This window comes from Thalassophryne amazonica, chromosome 3, assembly GCF_902500255.1.
Source record: "Thalassophryne amazonica chromosome 3, fThaAma1.1, whole genome shotgun sequence".
Classification (NCBI taxonomy): domain Eukaryota; kingdom Metazoa; phylum Chordata; class Actinopteri; order Batrachoidiformes; family Batrachoididae; genus Thalassophryne; species Thalassophryne amazonica.
The window spans coordinates 97703054-97728125 of NC_047105.1; the positions used below are offsets into that span (position 1 = coordinate 97703054).

A 25072-nucleotide genomic window follows, 5' to 3' on the forward strand; every position below is an offset into this window, starting at 1 on the left:
CTTTTTAGTGAATTTACTTTTTAGTGAATTTACATTGGCTCCCTGTTTTTTACAGGATAAATTACAAAATCCTCATGCTGACCTTTAGAGCTCTACATGGGCAGGCACCGGAATACATTAAGGACCTGATCCAGCCTTATGTTTCCAGCAGGAGTTTGAGGTCTTCCAATCAGAACCTGCTGATGGTTCCCCGAACTTGTTTTAAAACTCGAGGGGACAGATCTTTTAAAGCTGTGGCACCTCGCCTCTGGAATGAGCTTCCCTGTTCTCTTCGCTCACTAGATTCTGTGGATGTGTTTAGACAGCAACTAAAGACACATTTTTTTAAACTGGCATTTTAGTGTCAATTTATTTTATTGTTCTATATTTGTATGTGTTGTTTTTATTGTCTATTTATATCGTGTGAAGCACTTTGTGACCTTGGTCTGTGAAAAGTGCTATATAAATAAAGCTTACTTACTTACTTAATGAACACACATACGTACAAACGGACCCATGTACTCAAGACAAATGATAGATACACATAAGACTGTCACAGTACCAACAGAGCAAAAGCAGAGCAGCCTCACTGGGCATCCAGACGTTCAGCCTCAACTCATCACAAGCAGAAAGCAGAACTACGGCATCATCTCGCCCACTCATCTCAAGATGACAAATCACACAACACCACTCACAGTAAGACAGAGCAGAAGGGGAAAGACACACACACACACACACACACACACACACACACACACACACACACACACACACACACACACACACACACACACACACACACACACACACACACACACACACACACACACACACTCAAATTACAGGGCTATAGAAAGTGTTAAATGAGTGCAGGTTAGAGGATTATGCCAAAAGGACAAGTACATACAATTAGCCAATAGCCCAAAAAGTTTCAGTGAGAGAGTATTGTTGTACCCAGCATCATCTCCCTGTCCATCCAGCTGGTTTTCAAAATAAACAGACAACTTGTGGCTGAGTATCTCCTACTGGCTTTGAGAAGCACCTGCAAGGACTTCTTGGCCATTTCTAAAACTTATATCACTAAGGTTCCATGCACATCATACAATTTGAGGAATGCCAAGATTCTGTGAAACCTCCTCATAAAAAAACATATGTATATACACAATTTGCTACACAGTGCATCTGGAAAGTATTCACAGCACTTCACATTTTCCACATTTTGTTATGTTACGTTACAGCCTTATTCCAAACTGGAGTAAATTCAATTTTTCCATCAAAATTCTCATAACACTCGATAATGCCAACATGAAAAAGTTGAAAAAAGTTTTGCAAATTTATTAAAAATCAACAACTAAGAAATCACATGGGCGTAAGTATTCACGCCCTTTGCTCAATACTGATACACCTTTAGCAGCAATTACAGCGTCAGGTCTTCTTGAATATGATGCCACAAGTGTGGCACACCTATCTTTGGACATTCTCAGAGTTGTCCTGAATCCACTCCTTTGAAATCTTGGCTGTGTGCTTAGGGTCATTGTCCTGCTGACAGGTGAGCCATCGCCCCAGTCTGAGGTCAAGAGGTCATCCAGGATGTCTCTGTACATCGCTGCATTCATCTTAAGCCCCTTTCACATTGATGTATTCGTAGAGCTGCGTATTGCAGCGTTGTGCGTCATTTAAATACGCCCAAAATGCGTGCGTACTCAGCCTTTGTCCATGTTCGTTTCATACTTGCAGCTGCGTGTGTTCGCTTTTTTAATGTGCACACAGTCGCGTGTACCTTGCCGCTATTTAAACTCAGTTCACTCCTGCCGGCTGCGCAGAACAACATCACTGCACTTGGAAAACAGTGGACTGTATCATGAGGTTTTTACATCATTACTGCCAAGATCAGAGCGTTTGATGAGCGCACCGACATGCAGCGAGTGCACTTATATTTTAAAGTCACAGGTTTGATCAGACAGAGAGAGAGAGAGAGAGACTCTCCCTGTTCTGAGCACACAGGTGCTGGATGCAGCACTCAGTTCTTGGTTGTGTACAGAAGTGCAGTGTTGCACAGACTTGCATGCAGTAACGCTGTGTGGCACAGACCTGCTTAAAACTGTGTCCAGCGCTCTACGCCGAAGAAAATGAAACATGTTTAATTTCTTCCGTCCTACGCATGTAGTCCTCAACATACTGCTGCGTAGGGAGAAAAAAACGCAACGTAGAGCTGCTCAACTCAGCGTAGACGATACGCCACAATGAGCAGCTCTACTAATACGCCAATGTGAAATGGGCTTTACCCTCAATCCTGACTAGTCTCCCAGTTCCTGCTGCTGAAAAAAAATCCTCACAGCATGATGGTGCCACCACCATGCTTCACTGTAGGAATGGTGCCTGGTTTCTTCCAAACATGATGCATGGCATTCACGCCAGGCATCACGATGTCTTGGTTTACACCGAGAAGTTAGTTTTGCTATATTGCTTTTCTTGGTCTGTGGATTACATTTCATTAAATATGACAACCGAGTTATCACAACTTACACAGGAGTTCAATTTAAAAATTTTTGAAGACACGGAATATAGATTTCATAATATCAAAAATAATATTGATCCTGACTGTTTTTTCATACCGTTTCTGTTGTATATTGATATAGGTTTGGTTTCCAAGTCTCTGAGATGTATTTTTTTTGCTGATGATACGACTGTGTTTGGTAGTGGGGATCATTTGGGACAGCTTCTAGACATGATGGAGAGGGAACTACAAAAATTTAAATACTGGTTTGATTCAAATAAATGATCACTTCATTTGGGTAAAACAAAATGTATTATATTCGGAAATAAGCCCAGGAACATAAGTACAAACTTATTATTGAATGATGCTAAAACTGAAATAGTAACTGAAACCAAATTTCTTGGAGTGTTTATCGATGATAAATTAAGTTGGAAAATTCATAAATTATGTTCAATCCAAAATGTCAAAAGTTATCGTGATTCTGTATAAAGCACAATTCTTCCTCTCCCAGCATTCATTGGTTACGTTGTATCATTCATTACTTGTCCCATACATGACCGACTGCATTGGGGTTTGGGTAAAAAAAAATATAAAACAAACACAAACCCAATATTTCTCTTACAAAAGAAACCTCTAAGAGTTATAAGTAAAAACCATATCGTGAGCCAACAAGCCCACTGTTTGCTTGCTTACACATTTTTAAATTTTGGGACTTGGTTGATTATATTACGATACAGACCATGTATAAAGTTAAACTCTTGCCTCAACATGTCCAGGAACTGTTTAAAATGAGGAAGTCCTGTTATCACCTGAGAGGAACATTAGTATTTGACAACTTGAAGATTCAAACTACTGTAAAAAAGTCACTGCATCTCCGTCTCTGGAGTAACTGTTCTGATAGTATTAAATTATCTGGTACTTTGACTGGCTTGAAAAGACTTTATAAAAACAATATAATTTCTTATTATAGTAGAATAAATTAGGTTAACTGACTGACTGTTACTGTTCTTCTGTTTTATCTGTGCATTATATTGCGGTTTGTTCTGCTGTGTTCAGATATTTTATTTTACTGATTAATCTATATTGTCTCTGCTTGTCTTTTTTTTTTTTTTGGTATTTGTTGTATGGGTGTACATATATGTGTATATAGCAACTGGTGAAGGGGGGGGGGGGGGAGGTGTGTTTATAAGCTTTTGCTTCAGCCTTCACCCTTTTGGCTGCACAAAACACATCCTTGTTTTAATCTACAAAAGTCATATTCCAGTCTATGAACCTGCTCATGACACTGATGACCAGGATAATGTACAACCTTACAGAAAAAACTCACTGTTGTCTAATACTGACCTCTATTGGCTGCTGCACTTCTTGGCCAGAAATCAGCACAACCGTTTATGCAGAAACTTCACAACAGAAACTCTTCCTTACATGTTGAAATCCATTAATATTGACAATACTTATCAAAAATTCTCTTTTCTGCAGAAAGACACATGAACAGAAGCAGGTGAATGGCTCGAAAAAGAATGACGTGGAGTGTAAAATGAGAGGAAGAGACAATGACAAATCTGAAGCGGTGCACAGTTTATAACCCCTGCAAGTGGGTTGGCTGGTTTTAAATGGGATGGATGAGGAGATGCATGGATAGACACAGAGGTGGAGAAAGAGGAAGCAGCCGGACTGAAGTGTTATTACACTGAGATTTAGCAATTATCGGCACACATTACACAAGGACATGAAAAAATGTGGAAAATATAGCAACTGTACTGCAGGAAATGGGACAACTGAATCCAGATATGATAAGTCACATTTACTGAATTGTATCCATCAATCATTCATGTATTTCTCTGACAATCCCTTCATCCATGCAACCTTACATATCTGCAACAGATGCAGGTCAAAACCTGCAGTATCTCCGGAACTGGGTCAGTTCTTCCTCTTTCAGTAGCCTCTAAGGAAATCAGAGTTTGATTTGAGTTTAAGCTCAAGAAAGCTCTAATTCACAAAGGAATGGGCTCCCAGACAAATCTTAAATTAGGCCAAGAGTAGTCCTTAATCTAGAATAGCTCCTCATATCTTAATAAATGGCTTTCTGAAACACAGACTAAGTATAATACAATTAAGTTATGTTTTAAGTGCAATTCTAAGAATATTTACAGGAGTTGAAAGACAGAACATCCCATTCAGTGAGGTGCCACCTAGACAATGGAGTCTTGAATAAAAATGAACAAGATTAATTTAAAACCACCTGTGCTAGTTAGGGATGGGACTGATCCAATTCTGGATCAGTATCGGGCTCCGATACAGATGTAATTCATGTATCGGAAAATACCGATCCAACCCGCGACATTTTCCGATACTGGAGAAGAGCCACTGCGAATCCTCTCAACTGCTGTTGTTTGCTCTCTGTTTGTTTACTGCTGAGAGGGAGGAGGAGAGGGGGAGATTTTTGAAGTGGGGCTGTTTGAGAGAGCTCTCTTCTGCAGTGTTCTAGCTGGGGTTAGCTGCAAATTTCTGCTCGCAGATTTTCCAAAAAAATTAACTGAATTGTTGCTGAAAATGTGTGCTAAAAGGTTAGCCACTTCACTCTCCAGAGGCTGTCAAACGCTATGAAAAGCCAGTTCAGTGTGCAGCCGAGGAGGAGCTGAACAAAGATTCTATCCACTGAAAGGGGAAAAAGTCTCCATTAAAATCCTGCATGTGAGCGTCGATGATGATACATTTATTTTACAGTTGAAAGGCTTCGTGTTTCCAAAAAGTTTGAAGTTTGTGCAGCACGATAACAGCGAGAGAGAAAAACAGAGAGACAGAGGGAGAGAGAAGGCGAGCAAGAGAGAGAAAAAGAAAAAGTGAGCAAAAGAGACAGACAGAGAGATGGACAGAGATGGGCAGAGAGAGTACTGTCTTTTTGCTGTAAGTCTATAAATAAGTACTTAATTCTTTAATCAAAACATCAAATCTAGGCTTTTATCTTAAATACACCTTCTGGCAAATTGTAGCTCAACTTTCAGGTCTCCTTTTTATGAAAATCCTCATAAAATCAACAATAATGATAATAATATTAAAGCAAACAGAGCTCTGGTATCGAATCGGAAGAGTATCGGTATCAGCAGATATCCAAATTCAGGTATCGGGATCAGATCGGAAGTGAAAAATTGTGGATCGTGCATCCCTAGTGCTGTAAAAACATGTAAAACATGGAATGGATCCAGAAAAGCCTAAAATTGTATGGAGAAAAATTGAGGAAATTCAGAGAAAAGTGAAAAGCAAACCCTGCATGCCCAGCACGCTCCACAATAAAACAAAAAAAAAAAAAAAAAAAAAAGTCATGATTTTGACTATGTGTCACTTCATCTGAATTCTGTGCAACTTCATTATGAAGTCATTCATACCAATCAATCACAAATATTTGGGTCATCAATAGATATTGTACCTCATCCATCTAGGCTTCATAGTTGTTGAAAGAGTGCATCTGGAAAGTATTCATGGCGCTTCACTTTTTCCACATTTGTTATTTTACAGCCTTATTCCAAAATGGATGAAATTCATTTTTTTCTTCAAAGCATGTGGACATGATATATATATAAATAAATTTGCAAATATCTAAAAAAAAAATTAGTGAGTAGAATTGTGAGGAGTGAGAATTAATTTTGGAGTGAGGCTGAAACATAAAATGTGGAAAAAGTGAAGTGCTGTGAATACTTTCTGGACGCACTGTAGATTAAAGAAAGAAAAAAAATTTCTGGTGTGTAGTGAGCGCCTTAGCACCCTCACATTGGGGTGAATGTGTGGTATTATTTGTAAAGGGCTTTGAGTGTCTGATGCCGATGGAAAAGCGCTATATGAATGCAGTCCATTTACTATTTACCAATTTCTTTAGCTTTGACCAAAACTACTACAAACTACCAAAATCTAAAAACCTCAATATCTACCCAAGTAATGTTTCCACTAAGTGCGTTCATGTGTGAGTACGCACGCGCACACACACACACACACACACACACACACACACACACACACACACACACACACACACACACACACACACACACACACACACACACACACACACACACACACAATTGTAAACAATACCCTGCTTCACTGGCATGCAGGGTAACAATGGCAGCAGAAACGGGACTACGATCAAACAACTTTATTGAGCATGAGAAAACTCACTGAAGATTAACAGCACCCATCTGCTATAGAATCAAAGAAAAGCACTGCATGGAAATCCATCTGCAATGAATTCAATGCAAATGAACAAGAATCGACAAGAACAATGCATTACAGAATTTGTTCAATGCAGGTTTTGTGGAAGAATATAAAAATACAGCTAAAAATAAATGAATAAACAAACAAATTGAAACAGAAGCCTGAAAAGAGAGCTTTATGACAGGTGGTGGACCTACAAATAAAGATACTGACCAGCTGGAGGGCTTATTGACAGGAATGGAGAACGACCAACCTGTGGAGAACATGCCAGATGATGACCATCTACACAGTTCAGCTGTGGGATCTCACACACACACACACACACACACACACACACACACACACACACACACACACACACACACACACACACACACACACACACACACACACACACACCTACCTAAAATGAGTATATTAATGCTTTTTGTTAACCTTTTCTTTCTCGCTTTTTCAACTATTATTTCTCTGTCATGTGATGTGAAACATTTGTCATTTTGTGCATTTATTTGATCATATAAAGCTGCAATCAGAATTACTGGTGCCCCAATATTTTATGTACACATTTTAATGGACAGTATGGTCAAAAATAAATGCAAACAAAGCAATTTTGTTTAATATATATTATATATATATATATATATATATATATATATATATATTTTTTTTTTTTTTTTTCCCCCACCCGGTCTGCATATACGGGTATAGTGAACCTTTATATACATATATACACATATATGCAATTTCTTCTTGCAAGACAGGTAGTATGTAGTGCATGAGTGAACGTGGTGTGCGTGTGTGACCTTCACCTGCCCTTCCTTAGCAGCCTATAACATTTTATTTAAACGTAACAGATAACTTCTATCAGGAAAGGCTGACCACCAAAACAACACGAAGACAGACAAGAATGAAAGACAAGTGGTGACAGTAATAACTGAGGTGATGAAAAATATGAGACACCAAGGAGGAGGGATCCCAACAGTACAAAACCCCAACAATAATCGAAATATTTTTAACAATGTCCACAGTAATTTGGCAACAAGAATAAAACAAAATGCTTTCATGAAGTGAAACAAAAAAATCCTGACATGAAATGTATGCGGGACACAGTTATTGGCTCAGGGGATGGATACATGAACATTTCTAAGACAATTGTGCTGTTAGATTGCAAATGGATAGGGACTTTTGTTTTGAAAAAGAAGTAGGGTCTTCATGGTCCTCATGCCAAGTGATTCTGCATGATAAACATGCTGTGTGTGAGTGAAACAGCCACATCAGCTGTTCCACAGTCAATGAAATCCCCCCCCCAAAAAATAAAAAAAATAATGCAGGCCGATGCAGGTGCATGGAGCGTGAGATCGATAGACGGATCGGTGCAGCATCTGGAGTGATGCGTTCGCTGTATCGGACCGTTGTGGTGAAGAGAGAGCTGAGTAGGGGGGCACCCTCCCTTAGAGATAGGGTGAGGAGCTCGGTCACTCGGGAGGAGCTCGGAGTTGAGCTGCTGTTCCTCCACATCGAAAGGAGTCAGTTGAGGTGGCTCGGGCATCTTTTCCGGATGCCCCCTGGACACCTCACTGGAGAGGTGCTCCGGGCACGTCCCACTGGGAGGAGGCCCCGGGGAAGACCCAGGACACACTGGAGAGACTACAAGGTCTGTCAATAAAGTAACGGTCCTTTTTATTTTTTTTTTTAAACTATATGGATTTGATTCATATGTTTTTACGTCAGACAAGCTTGAACCCTCGTGCGCATGCGTGAGTTTTTCCACGCCTGTTGGTGACGTCATTCGCCTGTGAGCACGCCTTGTGGAAGGAGTGGTCCCTCCCCCTCATCGGCTTTTCATTGTCTGGAAATGGCGGAATGATTTGGACTTTTTTTCCATCAGAATTTTTTCAGAAGCTGTTAGAGACTGGCACCTGGAAACCATTTGAAAAATTTATCTGGCTTTCGGTGAAAATTTTACGGGCTTCACAGAGAATAAGGACTGTTACTACAGCTTTAAGGATGGCTTTAAGGAGGGCTTTAAGGACACTCGGCGCGCCGCACTCCGAGCTGCGACGACGAGGCAGAAAACGCCAGATCATTTCTAAGCTGATGGCTCTGTGGATACGAGACCGTTGTGTGCACTTTCTCTGGTTATCACAAGAGCTGGACATCAGCCATTTTCCGGCAGATTTCACTTTTAACAAGAGATTTTGTCATGGAAAGCCGCGCGGAGGCTTTGTGCGTAACGACCGATTCGCTGTTTGAGCGAGACAAAGGAACACATCCGTTTCGGCGTGTCATGGGACAAGCTGGGACATGCCCAGCTCTCCACAATTTCTCTGATACTTACTGGACAGGTAAGCATTGAAAGCCGAGATAGGCATGTCCCAACAGACTGTCTCAAATATTCAAACCATTCACACATGGAGCAAATATAAAGTCTTACGTACCTGTTTGTTTCAGTGAGCTTTATCATCACAGTCTGACAAAAATCTATCCAGATAAAGCCTGATTTTGGAAAATGATGTCTGAAAATACATTAATTCCTTGTCCTGGCTGAAGAAAAGTCCATGAATTAGCTGCATCATTGTTTAAGCTGCAGTGTTCAAAGGGTGTGAAAAAAGTAGTAGTTCAAAACGTGAAAAAAGTAGTAGCTTACAGTCTTGATATTATGCGTGTTTAGCCCGCTGGTCCACAGCTGTCAAAGTTCTGGTTCCTGCTGAATTCTCACTCTCCTCAATGGGACAGTGTCAAAACAGCTGTCTTCAAAATGTGCGGAACACAGGATGGATAAGTCGCCGGATGACCCACTTATCTGTTTAATACACTCATTCTAATGCATGTGATTAGAAAACTGAAGTAAGTGCACTCTGCATGAGTGTTTGAACAAAAGACTGCAACACCTTGAGCCGGTATAAATCCAGAAATGAAGCACTTACACACAGAAATATGTCCGATCGCTAACCAAACAAATGGGACTGCTAAGACAATGGTTCTCCCGCTGATGTCACTTCCTCCTCCTCCAATTTCATGACTCACCCGAAAGTCTCTGGTTTTTAGTGGTGCACAGTTCAAAAGGAGAGGAACCAAGGCCATGCTGAGCAACGAGCTAGGAAGAAGGTTCGACAGCAGCAGCCTCAGCAGGCATCACAGTACACATGCAACAAATGCAGAGATTGTCACTCGCGCATTGGACTGATAAGTAATTCGCACAGGTGCAGATAGAAACAAAAGACAAAAATTTCCAACTGTGTCAGTAGCATGGCTCAAGCAGTGGGTCACCCCTTTGAGACTGATCTGCTTGAGGTTTCTTCCTCAAATCAGAGGGAGTTGTTCCTTACCACTGTCATCTGTGTGCTTGCTCTAAGGGTGGGTAAGGTTAGACCTTACTTCTGTGAAGCGCCTTGAGGCAGCCTTGTTGTGATTTGGTCCGATATAAATGAAATATATTGAAACTGAATTGAAAAAGTGTATAAAAAAGCCCCAAACTAAAACAAAAAAGCAAAATAAACAAACTGGACGCTACACCATCATCTCCCGCAGACAGAGGAATGCCAGGACTATTCAAAATCAGAATATTTATCTCTTCAGTAACCGCACACTGGGAAAACAATAATTTCAAACTGTTTAATTTTAGTCTTAAATACTCAAAAAACATTACATATCATGTCACCTACACTTTAAGGAGAACTTTATATCTGTTTTATATTTGATGTTAGCTTAAGTAATTGCTATATTTTGTGGTTTGTTTTCACTTTTGTAGCTAAACTACATAAATAAAACAAAGAGTGTAGCTTAATGTCGAAACCATCTGAGCTGATTTAATTTAACTCTACTGATGGCCAAGGCCTTTTTAAAATTTAGGCAGAAGTAAAGTGAAACCCCTGAGAACTTGACAGCTGAAAACAAACGGTGCAATGAAGAAGGAAAAAAAAAATAACATTGTGGTGCAGTTGAAGTTTAACCCTCTAGAGTTATTTGACATGGATACATGTCAAAAGTCACATGACCGAATTAAGCATTCCTTCCACCAAATTCCCCATGCTTTCAGTTTCAGTTTGAATTTTTGTTGGAAGTGTAGACTTCAACCTTTAAACCAGTTTTTAAATGTTCTTGATTGACTCAGTAAAACTTGAATAATAATACAATAACATGCTTTTAGAGGGCGGCATGCATTTTTAGAGGCCCGACGTTCATGACCAGTCGCCCACAATGACAGATATTTGCCCGAGTTAGACGAGGGCGAATATCAGTCATTTTGGGGGATTCCCATGGGATAGGAGTCAATTTTGCCATTTGTCACATGACTGGGACGGTACGGGATTAAACGTTCACAGGAGCAGACGGGAGCGGGAACCAAAGTTTTAGGCAGCGAGCTGTCCTGTCATTTGAGCTGTCAATTTTCAAAAAGGACACTGAAAAAATACTGGGCAGCTTTGCTTAAAGCCGTCTATAATTAGGACAAAGTTTGAAAAGCAATAAAATGTTAACATTTTCTTTATAGCATTTCTTTAATTTCAGAAATGGAACAGAAACAACCATAAATCAAAAAGTTTTGACTGTATGTAAAATTAAGATAAAAATAAAAAGTTTCTCCACTCACACCCAAAAATTCTTCCAAAGTTGTGTCTTGGTGGCTTCCCTCACTTGTCTTCTTCCAGCATGGACATTTAGTTTTTGAGAACTGCCTACCTGACACAGATTTACCATAAAGTATGACACTGTTTGTATTTCTGAATGATTGATCCAAATGAAATTGAGTTGGAAATGTTCATGTTTTCATTCTGTGGCATTTCTCAAAAAAAAAAAAAAAAAAAAAAACCTGGCTGTAAAAATGATTAATTCTTACATTTAGAATAAACTGCCCTGTGTCAACCTTTTTTTCTTGGAAAATGCTGCAGGCCTTAAATGTAGGAATGGATATATATATTAACAGAAAATAAATAAAAATAAAAGTTGACCACACAAAACATGAAACATGTTGGTTCCATACAGTCTGCAGTTACAGAAATAGAAGTCAAAGTAAATGTCAGCATCATAATGTGTCCACCACCACCACCACATTTTGAAAAACTGTAAGACCACAGGCCATGCATTATTTATGTTTTGTGTCTTTTGGTGAAGTTTTTTTTATTTTTTATTAAAGCCCCTTGACGCCGCCGCGTGGAAGCAACCCAGTGCAGAGACGATGCAGCTCGACGCCACAACAGCGCGAGGGACGCAAAGGACAAAGCAAATCGGACGCCAAAAATTAAACATGTTTAATTTTTTTGCCATCCTGTGCTCGACGCAGAAATTAAGTGGTTTCAGCGCAAGTCAGAGCAACAGGACGGTACTCAGCGTGACTGGAAGCCACACCCTCACAAGACAACGTTATGATTCCTGCTGTGTTCCATTGTTCCTGAAGTATAAATCACGCAAGATTGTTTTTATACTGTGTACACAATGGAGTAAAACTACACGCTCAAAAAAGAGCGCAGAAAAAAAATGCTGATTGCAGCTGCAGCTCCTCGCTCTTCTCTCACAAAAGTGTTTAAATAAAATCCATAAAAGTCCTGCTCACAGACTGATTGCCAGAGACACATCCAGTAAAAAGTCCGGACATCTCCAGTCCACTCATGGACGATTTGTTCGTGCGCAGACATATGCACAATTAAAAGAAAAAAAAAAAGGCTGGCTGTGCTCCTCGCTCTCCCCTCAAACTCTCTCATCATTGTGTTAAGTAAAGGACATAAGTCCTGCTCACAGACTGATTGCCAGAGACAGGACATGTCCACATCCATTAAAATGTCCAGACATCTCCAGGCCACTCATGGATGATTCGTTCACGCGCACACATGTGAACAATTAAAAGAAAGAAAGAAAAAAAAAACTGTCTGGCTGCAGGCAGTTAGTTCCTTGCTCTCCGCTCAAACACTCTCATCACTGTGTTAAAAAAAAGGACATAAGTCCTGCTCACAGACTGATTGCCAGAGACAGGACATGTCCACATCAAGTATAACTCCAGACATCTCCACATTTGCTCACAGACGGTTCGTTCGCGCGCATCTCGCAGTCAAAAGTGGAAAGATAAACTATAACAGAACTCAAAGTGCAGACCTGCAGCTCAGTAGAAGAATAAATATAAACTAGCAGAGAAATCAGAGTGCACAGTCTGGCTGCAGCCAAAGTGTGCACTTTGATTCCTCTGTGCAGAGAACCTGCAGGCTGCGTCCTCACCTCCTCTCTGCCCCCTGCTGCGTGCACCTGATGCAGATATTCCTGCGTCATCATGATGCCACAGGAAGCAACTCTAAGCAGGGCCGGTGTGAAAGGGGCTTAAGGCAATAAGTGCCTCACTGTATTACCACAGATGAACTGTTCCTGTTACCATATCTTCTGAAATAAAACTGCACAACACTAAAGCCTCAACACTAAAAGAAGTAAGAAAAATGGGAGCGGTACAGGAGCAGGGGTCATTCTGAATGGGCGCGGGATGGGAGTGAGAGTCATTTTACCAGGAGTGGGATGGGACAGGAATTTTCCTGTGGGAGTGGGACGGGACAGGAGTGAAAGTCTACTCCCGTGTCACCCTCTAGCTGGATTATAGTTTGTATATGCATCAGCATATGTTTAATAATTTTGAAGAAATCTTTATAATCACGTTTTTTTAATTATATTCTACGTTGATTCACTGTGCCCCGTGATCCGGGGCAGAGTGAAGCAAAAATTTTAAAATTGATTTTAAACACCTGTAAATTGCACTTGGGGGAACATAAATAACACAGCCTTTTAAGAATTGCTGTATTAAATCCACAACAGAATGACCTAAACCTATGCATAATGTGTTTATGCAGACAAAATAACATTTCTGATCCACTGTGACCCGGCTTCCCCTACCATAGACTCCAGTCTTCCAAAAATCCTGTAGTGGAAGACTGACATTGTCCCAGTTCAAACCCATGCCTGTGCTGCTTGGTAACTACGAAGCTGAATCAAAAGTAGAAGATTAACGGCTTCAGTGAGTCCAGAGTGTACATGGAGAGAAGAGTTGCTGAAAGGCAAGGTTATTCAAGAGGAACTAGGAATCTTGCCAGTTTATCTGATTCAATAATTTAAGAGTTTAAGAGAGAGAAGAAATCATTTAAATTAAGAATGGCAGTCTAAGCCTGTGGCTTAGACTTTTACCAAAATTGAAGCAACTTTAACTTTTGACCCCTGTAAAATTTAAATTGACATTTGCTGCTTTACCACATAACTCTAATATTCCATCACAGATAGTCCATTCTTTTTGTCATCTTTTATGGTCAGACAAATAATTTAATATGATTAGAGCATTTTTTAAATGATGACCCCTTTGCAATCCTTTATTGGCTACAGCTACTGCTCTGGGAAGGTGATCATACATTTTTTTTGTGTAGGCCATGGTGCACTGAGGCTTGATTGTGTTGTTTAGTCCTCTTAAGTAGTACCAGTTAGCTCAAAATTGGCTAAGGGCTCATGGACTAAAGTTACATTTCCATGAATATACACTCTAAAAAATGATTCATGGGGTTAGGTAGCTTAAAATCAAGAGCTTTTTCAACATAAAAGAATAAGCTTGTTACACTGACTTATTTTAAAAAGTTGCTAACTTATTTTAAGAAGCTGGTCTAGCTGAAAATATGGGATTAGTTCATTGAGCTTAAAATCAAGAGCTTTTTCAACATAAAAGAACAAGCTTGTTACATAGACTTACTTTAACAAATTGATAACTTATTTTAAGAAGCTGGTCCAGCTGAAAATATGGAAAACTATTAACTTAAATATGTATACATTGCCAACAAATTTTGTCTGGCCTTTAGCCAGACAAAATCAGCTCCACTTCCTTCATTGTCTAAGCTGAATCAGGGACTGACATTTTGCTACATACTGAGTCTTCCTGTCAGTTCATGGCTCTTTGCCCTAAACAAAGCCGGTGAACATAGGCAGCTGGCAGATGATAAATAATTGAAAAATATAAAATTTAAATAAACGTAAAATATGTAAGTCAAAAGAAACAAGGTTAACCTAAATGTTTTAGGGCTGAGTTTATGTAACATTTTCAAATCATGTTTAAATAGAGATGTATGTTTCTCTTTCATAAGTCAAAGAAGTTAGGTTATTGTCTGTGAGGTTGTTTTTGAAGACGTTCGAGTTTGCAGCAAGTGAAATAATGTACGACCGACCACATTAAACAGCCTGTTTCAAAACAAAACACTGTTCATGTTCTTAGTATTATGAGCTTTTATTTTGAAAAACTGAGGCTGTTCTGTCGTAGAGGTAGCTTGAGCAAACATTACAGGCATCTCCGAATTATCCAAACCAAACATTTCTCTGCAGCATTTCCTGGATGAAGTTTACACATATTGGAAAGCTACAGGGTCACATCCTCGCTAAAACTTGATAAAGTGATATATTCAACAGCTTTCAGAGGATGTTCTACTCCTGCTATCAAGTACAGAGAGGAGCCAGACTGTGGCTGTTATTAAAAAAATCAGAAGAAGGAAAAAGAAAAATTTCTAGAGTGTCACTGGGTAAGTAACTGTTTTTTCTTTATTTTGTTCATAACCGCTACTAACTGTATTAACAAATAGTGCAAGAATTTGTTTTAAAGAAAAGGATTCGTCACACGATTTTGAACTTTGCTTTTGCCCGCGCTCTCTGTTGAAGAGCCGTCCTTCGACCGTTTATTTCTAATTAGGTGACTGTCAGACTTGGACATTTTCTGCTGCAAGGTTCATGTTTTTTACTGTGGCTGCCGAACAAATTAATTTAGTATTATACGTTAGTTGTACCACTGCCACCGCAAAGGTAAGAGAGATATTAAGTGTTTTATTTTGTCCAAGTTTAAAGTTTGGTGAAGGTTTTGCTAGCTACAGGTGCATGGTGATAGATCGACTGTCTGTCGCAACTAAACTTGTTACAAATTATTTTAGGAGAGAAATTTCTGTTTCAACTTTATACGTGTTGGTCTGTGTCTATGTGCAATATGTTAAGGCACTGACATTATTTGTAGAAATGCCATAGAAAAGGTTTCCTTTTAGTGAGGCTGCAGTAGGCCTGCGTATTTTTGTTTTGCCCTTGAGACACGTGGAATTTTCTGAAGTTATGAATCATCAAAATGTATGTGTAGTCACCACAACTTGTTTAACACATCCCCTTGTTCTTTTTTTTTATTCAGTTTTTAAGGAAAGAAATTTCAACATATTGAAACAACAATGACAGTCCAAATGTATTTAAAATATTTTATATCCTAAGACAATGGATAATTTTTGTGCAGTTGGTTGCAAGCAAATTTTTGCTTTTCCCACCTTCAATTTAGAAACACATCATAGGCAACAAGTTTTTCTAAAAGTGATACTGCATAGGCTGTATGCATTATAGCTGTGGATCTCTAAACATTTCAAGCAGTTTAAACAGAGCTTTGCTTAGTTTTAAACATGAATTGGTCCTGTAAAATCTGCAAATTTGAAGTGTCAAGAAGAACTGATCTTTTAAAGCATTACAGGCTTAGACATGGACATGGTGGAGAATTTCTCCCTTGCCTCTATTGGGAGTGTTGTTGCTCATTTAAAACATGGGGCAGCCTCAGAACCCATCTGTCAAGAAGCCATTCAGCCCGTGAGACAGGGACACACAGAGAACTTCTGTCTTTTAAATGTTTATGTTGCTCTTCAAACACCATCTCAACAGAAAAAGAATACTTTGAACACATTGGCCGTCATTTAAAAAAAACAGGAAACCGTGTCTTGTGTTTTTGAAAATTGCTCTTTCAAAACAAACATTTATGGAACATTTGCCTCTCGTAGGAGCCGGAAACACACTCATCATTCCCTGGATGACTTCAAGCCTGATCTCTTACAGAGGTATGTTAATCCTTCAAATACAGGGGATGATACTATTGAGGAGGATATGGAGGGTATAGTGAGTGAAGATCCTGAAGATGAAGAAATGAGAGAATTGCCTAACTTAATTGAAAACAAATTAGCCCACTTGCTGCTGAAAATGGAAAGCATATTCAATGTCCCACAAAGGTGTATTGATGAGTTAGTGGAAGAACTGCACTTTATTACTTCATCAGCTTCAGGTCCTATTTTAAAAGATATTTTACAGTCATGCTTAAAGACGCATAATTGTGAGGTTGATGATTTGATCATCTCAGAGATGGTGACAGAGCTATGCAAGTCTAACCCAATTACATTAGCTCTAGGACAGAATGCTCCTCTTTCCACTTCCTACAAAAGAAGAGAGTATTTTTCCATGGTGGAACCTATTGAGTATCTTCTCAGTGCTAGGGAGAAGAAAAGTTTCCAATATATTCCCATTTTGAAGTCTTTACATGAGGTTTTGAAGAAAAAAGAGATCCAGGATTTGCTCAGACATAGCACTGAAACAGACAGCAGGTCTGACGCTCAATATAAATCATTTCATGATGGCATACATTTTAAAAACAATACATTGCTCTCAGAAAACAATCCAGCCATTTCTCTCATTCTGTATGTGGATGATTTTGAAGTGTGTAATCCACTTGGCACATCAAGAAAAAAACACAAAATTACTGCTGTATATTGGGTTTTAGCTAATGTGCCACCATTGCTCAGATCCTCGCTGACATCAATCTACCTTGCCATTCTCTGCAAGGCTGATGATGTTAAAAAGTTTGGCTATAGTGCTGTGTTAGAACCACTGTTAAAGGACATTGCCAGCCTAGAAGAAGAAGGACTTTACATTCCTTCACTAGGTCTACGAGTTAAAGGTACTGTATTTTGTGTTGTTGCAGATAACCTTGGAGCCCACTGTATTGGAGGGTTTGTGGAGAGCTTCTCAAGTACACACGTCTGCAGGTTCTGTCTTGGAGAAAGATCCCAATTCCAAGTGAGTGAAGTTAAGACAGGAGCATTTTGTCCTCGGACAACACAAGAGCACAGGGTGCATGTTCAGACAGCGCAGAGAGATACAAGTGCATCTCATTGTTATGGAGTAAAGGGACAGTGCCCACTGACTGCTAAACTAAAATATTTCAATGTTTTATCTGGCTACCCACCTGATTTGCTTCATGATCTCTTTGAAGGTATTGTTCCCTTAGAGTTAGCACTATGTCTAAATGCCTTAATCAAAAGGAAATATTTCACACTGGATGAATTAAATAAACTAATCAAAGAGTTCCCATATAGATGGGCAGATAGAACGGATGCACCACAACCAGTTCCACTGACCTTTGCTGCAAGAAAAACTGTTGGTGGGAATGCCCATGAAAACTGGGCTTTGCTTCGCCTCCTTCCCCTGATAGTAGGAGAAAGAATCCCTGAGAATGAACCAGCTTGGCTGATCCTTCTGAACCTTAAGGACATAGTTGAACTTGTCCTTTCTCCTGTTCATACAGATCTCACTATTTGTTTCCTTGACAGCAAGATTTCAGAGCATCGACACAGATTCCTGTAGGTTTTCCCTCAGGAAAGACTCATTCCAAAGCATCATTTTCTTGAACACTACCCACATCTGATAAAGGCTTTTGGTCCACTTGTGTCTTTGTGGACTATGTGCTTTGAAGCTAAGCACAGCTTTTTTAAGCGTGCGGTCAGGCATACTCTTTGCTTCCGAAACATTCTGTTGTCTCTTGCAGTGAAGCATCAGTTAATGATCGCATACCATCTACATGGCAGTAAAACTGTTCAACCTCTACAGGTAGCAAAATTGTCAACAGTGGGTTTGACTGTGCTGAGGGAAGACATTAAGAAAGCAGTTGAATCAAAATTTCCTGAAGAATCATTTGTTCACATGGCAAACACAGTTTGCTACAATGGCACCAGTTACTCCACTGGCATGATCTTGGCACATGGTTCAACAGGTGGTCTGCCAGATTTTGTAGAACTGATACAGCTTGTTGTTGTAAATGGGAAGGTTGGCTTCATTGTGAAATGTTTAAATTCATGGTATATTGAGCATCTTAGAAGCTATGAGCTTGAAAACACAAGAAGTGTCAAACTCATTGAACCTAGTGAGTTGTTTGACATCTTCCCCATGGCAGCATACAGTGTTACAGGGAATCTCATGGTGACCCAGAAGTGCTACATTTTTGTACCATAGACGGGAACGGGGTCAGTATACCTTGTCATTTGTTTGAGTTTATAGATGAGACCTCAAAAATTGCATCATCCTTCCCTGTATATGGGGTTACTGTCTAATTCCACAAAAAAGTTGCTGGGTTTTTTTTTTTTTTTAAAGAATGTGCTTGCCCCACACTTGAGCACAAATGATAAGTTTCATTTGCAGGTGTAGTGAGTGACATTATACAACTCCTTCGATGTGTGTATTCCAATATTTTTCAAAGTGTGACATTGTTCAGTCTATAATCAAACATTAGGCAATACTAGTGTCTCAATTTACCAGAAGCATGGTATGGCTTTTAAACCCAGACCACATTAATTCTAGCTGAGAAGGAGAGGATGTTAGGCTCTTGATTACTCTGCCAAGATGGAGATGTAAAAATGTCATCTGGAGTAGTACTTGTAAATATGAGGTCCATAATACTTAGATGGACAACAAGATGGTAGTCTTTGTAGTTTTATTTTCATTACATTATTCTTCAGGGCAAAATGTCAAAGCTTTCTTCCACCCCTTGTTGTTTGCCTTATTATTTAGTCAAAGTATAAGCAATCATATAGGATTTTTGTTTTGTTTTTGTGGTAGGGTCTATAGAAGTATACTTATGGACACAAAATTAAGACTTGGTGTGAAGTTTCATGATAACAAAATGTCACAGTGTAATGTAATGTTATCCAGTACCCCTCAGCATACTAGTTTATATGATAAATGTAATGACAAGTCTAAGCTTTTATTTATCTGGAGTAACTTTTGTTGGTCATATTTTTCTCCCATACTGAATGATTATGGGATGCGTATGAATGTATTCTATAATCCAAACTGATATAATGTTTTCTCTTATAGATACCCCGATGTCTCCTCAAGCCAAACTTCGCATCATTCTTCAGGACCATGAAATTTGCAAACTGGACTTACCCCTTGGAATCCCTGATACTGTGGATGAACTTGAGTCTATTGTGAGAGAGAAATTTGCACTTGATGGGAACTTTACCTTGCATTATAAGGATGCTGACTTTGGAGAGGAATATTTTTCTCTTACCTCAATAAGTGACATCAAGGACAAGGATACCATTAAGGTGGTTCCCATTGTTGAGGCTCCTACTGTTACTCTAACCTTTTCTGATGTTGACAGTTCCTTTGAGAGTACATCAGTAACCTCACTTCCTAATTCAGAGATCTCTGTCCATCCTGCTAGCAGCGCCTGCTCTTCTGGATCACAAGACACACTGATTCTTTCATCACCTGAACATGTAACTCGACGTACACAGCGTTGGCCCACTGAATTTCCAGTACCTAATTTTGCATATGACACGGAGCTTGTGCTGGCCTCAGGAAATGAAAATTTCAAGAACGATGGAATTCAGCTCAACTTTGCCACAATCCTTACAGACATCCTTGAGAAACTGGCTGAAAGCATCTTTCTGTATGTTGCCTACCCCACAAGTGCGCAGTTAGCCGATGTTGCTGAGGCACTAATTCAGAAACATCCTTGCCTTAAAGAACCAGGGTCATATAATGGATGCTACGCATGGCAACAAAGACTGAAATATAAAATGGCCAGCTATAGATCTAAATTGAGAGGGCTTGGATGTCCTGAGCTTGACGTGAACGCTCTCAAAAAGAAGCGAGCACATGAGAAAGCACCCGCAAAGAATATCAAAAAGCCAAAAAGGGCAGAGGTGAACTATTTACCTCCTCACCCACAAGAAGAATCGGAAGGAACTTTGGAAAATGTAAGATTGGAGCTCCTTGATGAAGTAAAGAAGAGGAGCAACTGCCTGGTCATCAGTGAGAAAATGGCAAAGACATTCTCCATTCGCAGGCAGGAAGTTGTCATTCAAGCACCATCAATCAGTGACTTGAGAGACCGATGGCCTGGTCTTTTCGATGCAACTCAGGTTAAAATTGTTTCATAAAATGGTTTACAGTATGTGCCATGTCAGTCAATTTTCTACATTAACAAATTGTCTATTTATTTGTGTTTTATATAGATAAATGAAGAATTCAGAAGGCTCACCACTGTTGGCCTTGAGACAACATTCATGGCAAAACTGGACCAGTATACCCCGAAAATAATGGCACTGGTGTCCTCAAGAGGAGGAGCTGCAAAAATGAAGATTCAGCACATAAAGAAAATGCTGCTAGAGGTATAAATTAATGTAACACAGTTCATTTAAAATACATCAAATCACTTGATTTCTTAGGAGGTGTTGATGGGATATTTAAGTAAATATATCATAAATTAAGTCCTTTGCTGATGGCTGTCCGTTCCCTGTATGACCGGAGTCTGGTTCGCATTGCCGGCAGTAAGTCGGACCTGTTCCCAGGGCTGCCCTTTGTCACCAGTTGTTTATTATTTTTATGGACAGAATTTCTAGGCACAGCCAGGGGGCGGAGGGAGTCCAGTTTGGCAGCTTCAGGATCTCATCTCTGCTGTTTGTGGATAATGTGGTTCTGTTGGCTTCGTTGAACCAGGACCTTCAGTGTGCACTGGGGCAGTTTGCAGCCAAGTGTGGGGCGACCAGGATGAAAATCAGCACCTCCAAATCTGAGGCCATGGTTCAACGAGTTCACAGACACAAGTGGCCGAGATGTGTTACTTTCACAGGGTGACTGGGCTCCTCACCCTATCTCGAAGGGAGTGCCCAGCCACCCTGTGAAAGAAACTCATCTCGGCCGATAAATCGAGAGCTTCGCCTTCCTGCTCAGCTCCCTCTTCACCACAACGGTCCGATACTGCGACCGCATCACTGCAGACGCTGCACCGATCCGTCTGTCAATTGTCTCGGGCATCTTTTCCGGATGCCCCCTGGACGCCTTCCTGGGAAGGCGTTCCATGCACCTCCCTTCGGGGGGAGGCCCCGGGGAAGACCTAGGATGTGCTGGAGAGACTACGTCTCTCGGCTGGCCTGGGAACGCCTTGGTGTTCCCCCGGAAGGGCTGGAGGAAGTGTGTGCGGATCAGGAAGTCTGGGCTACTCTGCTCAGACTGCTGCCCTCACGACCTGGCCCCGGATAAGCGGAAGAAAATGGATGGATGGATCATAAATTAATACATAATAGTTGTCTTTCAAAATGTCTTCATAGTTATTTATTCAACACTTAGTTGTAGTAAATACAATGATGAATAAATATAGTTTTTGGTTTGCACATTATTTCTTTTTAAAGATAGATTTATTTATTTTTTTTATTTAATTTTCTTGTATTACAGGAACCATCTGTAGAAAGGAGGAGAGAAGCTGCAATCCGTAGCTTAATTGTGTACCTGAGAGAACGGGAACAGGATCTCTTCAAAGAACAGTTGGTAGGTAAATCCAACACTTGAACGGATAACTTCAGGATTTAGCCTGGGCTGTATTTAGGGATGGCAAACAGTGCACCTAAATGATAGGAAAGAAAATCAGGATGATCAGTGATATATTCAGTAAGTTTCGTTATTGCCCTAAAGTGAAAGTAAGTTTGAACAAGCCTTTGTGAGCAGTGTTTGTGTCAAAAAGTATGCCATTAAAATGGTTTGTTTTGCTTCTCAGTGGCCATCCCCAAAGCCCAGGTTTAATCCTGAAGTTGAGACACACTGTACATTCTTGTTTTTACATATGACCAAAAAAAAAAACTGACATTGATTCTGACCTACTTATGCCAGGATGGTGATGAAGTCGTGAAGATTGTTGTGAGCAGAGGGTCATCTGAACCAGCCAATGCAACAGTGGTGATTGAGGGAGAAGAAGTCCTGGATGGCCTGACTGTTCCAAGAGCATGTGCCTTGCTTATGGGACTTATACTCAACAAAAATATAAACGCAACACTTTTGGTTTTGCTCCCATTTTGTATGAGATGAACTCAAAGATCTAAAACTTTTCCCACATACACACTATCACCATTTCCCTCAAATATTGTTCACAAACCAGTCTAAATCTGTGATAGTGAGCACTTCTCCTTTGCTGAGATAATCCATCCCACCTCACAGGTGTGCCATACCAAGATGCTGATTAGACACCATGATTAGTGCACAGGTGTGCCTTAGACTGCCCACAATAAAAGGCCACTCTGAAAGGTGCAGTTTTGTTTTATTGGGGGGGGATACCAGTCAGTATCTGGTGTGACCACCATTTGCCTCATGCAGTGCAACACATCTCCTTCGCATCATCTGTTAAGAGAACACCTCTCCAACGTGCCAAACACCAGCGAATGTGAGCATTTGCCCACTCAAGTCGGTTACGATGACGAACTGGAGTCAGGTCGAGACCCCGATAAGGACAACGAGCATGCAGATGAGCTTCCCTGAGACGGTTTCTGACAGTTTGTGCAGAAATTCTTTGGTTATGCAAACCGATTGTTCCAGCAGCTGCCCGAGTGGCTGGTCTCAGACGATCTTGGAGGTGAACATGCTGGATGTGGAGGTCCTGGGCTGGTGTGGTTACACGTGGTCTGCGGTTGTGAGGCTGGTTGGATGTACTGCCAAATTCTCTGAAACGCCATTGGAGACGGCTTATGGTAGAGAAATGAACATTCAATACGCGAGCAACAGCTCTGGTTGACATTCCTGCTGTCAGCATGCCAATTGCATGCTCCCTCAAATCTTGTGACATCTGTGGCATTGTGCTGTGTGATAAAACTGCACCTTTCAGAGTGGCCTTTTATTGTGGGCAGTCTAAGGCACACCTGTGCACTAATCATGGTGTCTAATCAGCATCTTGGTATGGCACACCTGTGAGGTGGGATGGATTATCTCAGCAAAGGAGAAGTGCTCACTATCACAGATTTAGACTGGTTTGTGAACAATATTTGAGGGAAATGGTGATATTGTGTATGTGGAAAAAGTTTTAGATCTTTGAGTTCATCTCATACAAAATGGGAGCAAAACCAAAAGTGTTGCGTTTATATTTTTGTTGAGTGTATGTATGCACTCAACCTGTGCTATCCAAAAGAACTAAAAAGCACTTTTGAGGCATTTCAAAAGATATTCCTTGAGCTGGATGCTCTGAGAGCTAGTCCCAAGGTAATGTCTCTTAAAAGTAAAATGCTGTACTAAAAATTAGGCTGCACTCTATTTCTGTAAATGTTGGACTGTTATATTTATGTTCGTTCTTGGTACAACATACAGCACCTGTATTTGCCAGTGGGTTATTGATTAACACACACAGCTAAAACAAATGCAGTTACATGCAACAATAATTTAATGATAATTTTGAACATTTTTTATTTTTTGTACTTTTGAGGAGTTATCAATATTTAGACCTCCACTAAAATACATATAGTGGGGCAAAAAAGTATTTAGTCAATCACCAATTGCGCAAGTTCTCCCACTTAAAAAGATGAGAGAGGCCTGTAATTTGCATCATAGGTTCTCCTCAACGAGAGAAAACGAGAAAAAAAAAATCCAGAAGATCACATTGTCTGATTGAACAGAACGTTATGGACCAAATACACAGGTTTTCACTCAAAATTTCACGATACATGGCCCCATTCATTCTTTCCTTTACACGGATCACTTGGGGACACCAAGTGAATGACGCAGTGCCAGACATGTCCCCCAGTACATGTCCAGGCCCGTCTGAAGTTTGCTAGAGAACATTAGGATGATCCAGAAGAGGATTGGGAGAATGTCATATGGTCAGATGAAACCACAATAGAACTTTTTGTTAAAAATAATTTGTTGTGTTTGGAGGAGAAAGAATGCTGGGTTGCATCCATAGAACACCATACCTACTGTGAAGCATGGGGGTGGAAACATCATGCTTTGGGGCTGTTTTTCTGCAAAGGGACCAGGACGACTGATCTATATAAAGGAAAGAATGAATTGGGCCATGTATCATGAAGTTTTGAGTCCATAACGTTCTTTTATGCACCAAATGCTTATTTTCAGCATAATTTACAAATAAATTCTGTAAAAATCAGACAATGTGATTTTCTGTATATTTTATTTTCCCCCTCATTGTGTATCTCATAGTTGAGAACGTACGAAGAAAATTACAGGTCTTTCTCATCTTTTTAAGTGGGACAACTTGCACAATTGGCGACTGAATAAATACTCTTTTGCCTCACTGTAGAAAAGACTAAACAGTATGTAACTACAATGCATTATAGTTTTACAACAAGCACAAACTACAATCTAGGAAGCATCAAAGCCGAATCAACACGTCTCTGAAGCCATTTCAGCAAAAACTTACTACCAAAAGGATTAAGAAAAAACTGCATCAATTATAGCTGTGTTCTTTTTTTGGAATTTATGTGTTCAATATTCTTCACTGAGAACAAGTATTGCCATGATGTATTTTTTCCAAACACCAGCAAC

General features: G+C 40.0%; 1 protein-coding gene and 2 long non-coding RNA genes across 8 annotated transcripts in view; 1 reads left to right on the forward strand and 2 right to left on the reverse strand.

The window, feature by feature from the left end:
- The window catches only part of prickle2b (prickle homolog 2b), a 466229-nt gene that overhangs the window by 347433 nt on the left and 93724 nt on the right, over positions 1–25072 (reverse strand). The window lies entirely within an intron of this gene.
- The window catches only part of LOC117507316, a 29450-nt gene continuing 7850 nt past the window's right edge, over positions 3473–25072 (reverse strand). Inside the window, exons 3-5 of one of the 4 annotated variants that reach the window (XR_004559674.1) lie at positions 24030–24268; positions 5476–5483; positions 3473–3483 (exon numbers count right to left, since the gene is read on the reverse strand). This is a non-coding gene — a long non-coding RNA (uncharacterized LOC117507316). Of the gene's footprint in view, positions 3484–5475; positions 5484–6814; positions 6847–22790; positions 22803–24024; positions 24269–25072 lie in introns of those variants that run through there. The other 3 variants (XR_004559676.1, XR_004559675.1, XR_004559677.1) reach the window with 3 other exon arrangements.
- LOC117507315 lies at positions 12196–24444 on the forward strand. Of its 2 annotated transcripts, none has more exons than XR_004559672.1 (2): positions 12196–12225; positions 24187–24444. It is a non-coding gene; the product is annotated as an uncharacterized LOC117507315 (long non-coding RNA). The 2 variants fall into 2 exon arrangements; XR_004559673.1 differs by lacking the exon at positions 12196–12225 and adding an exon at positions 15507–15518.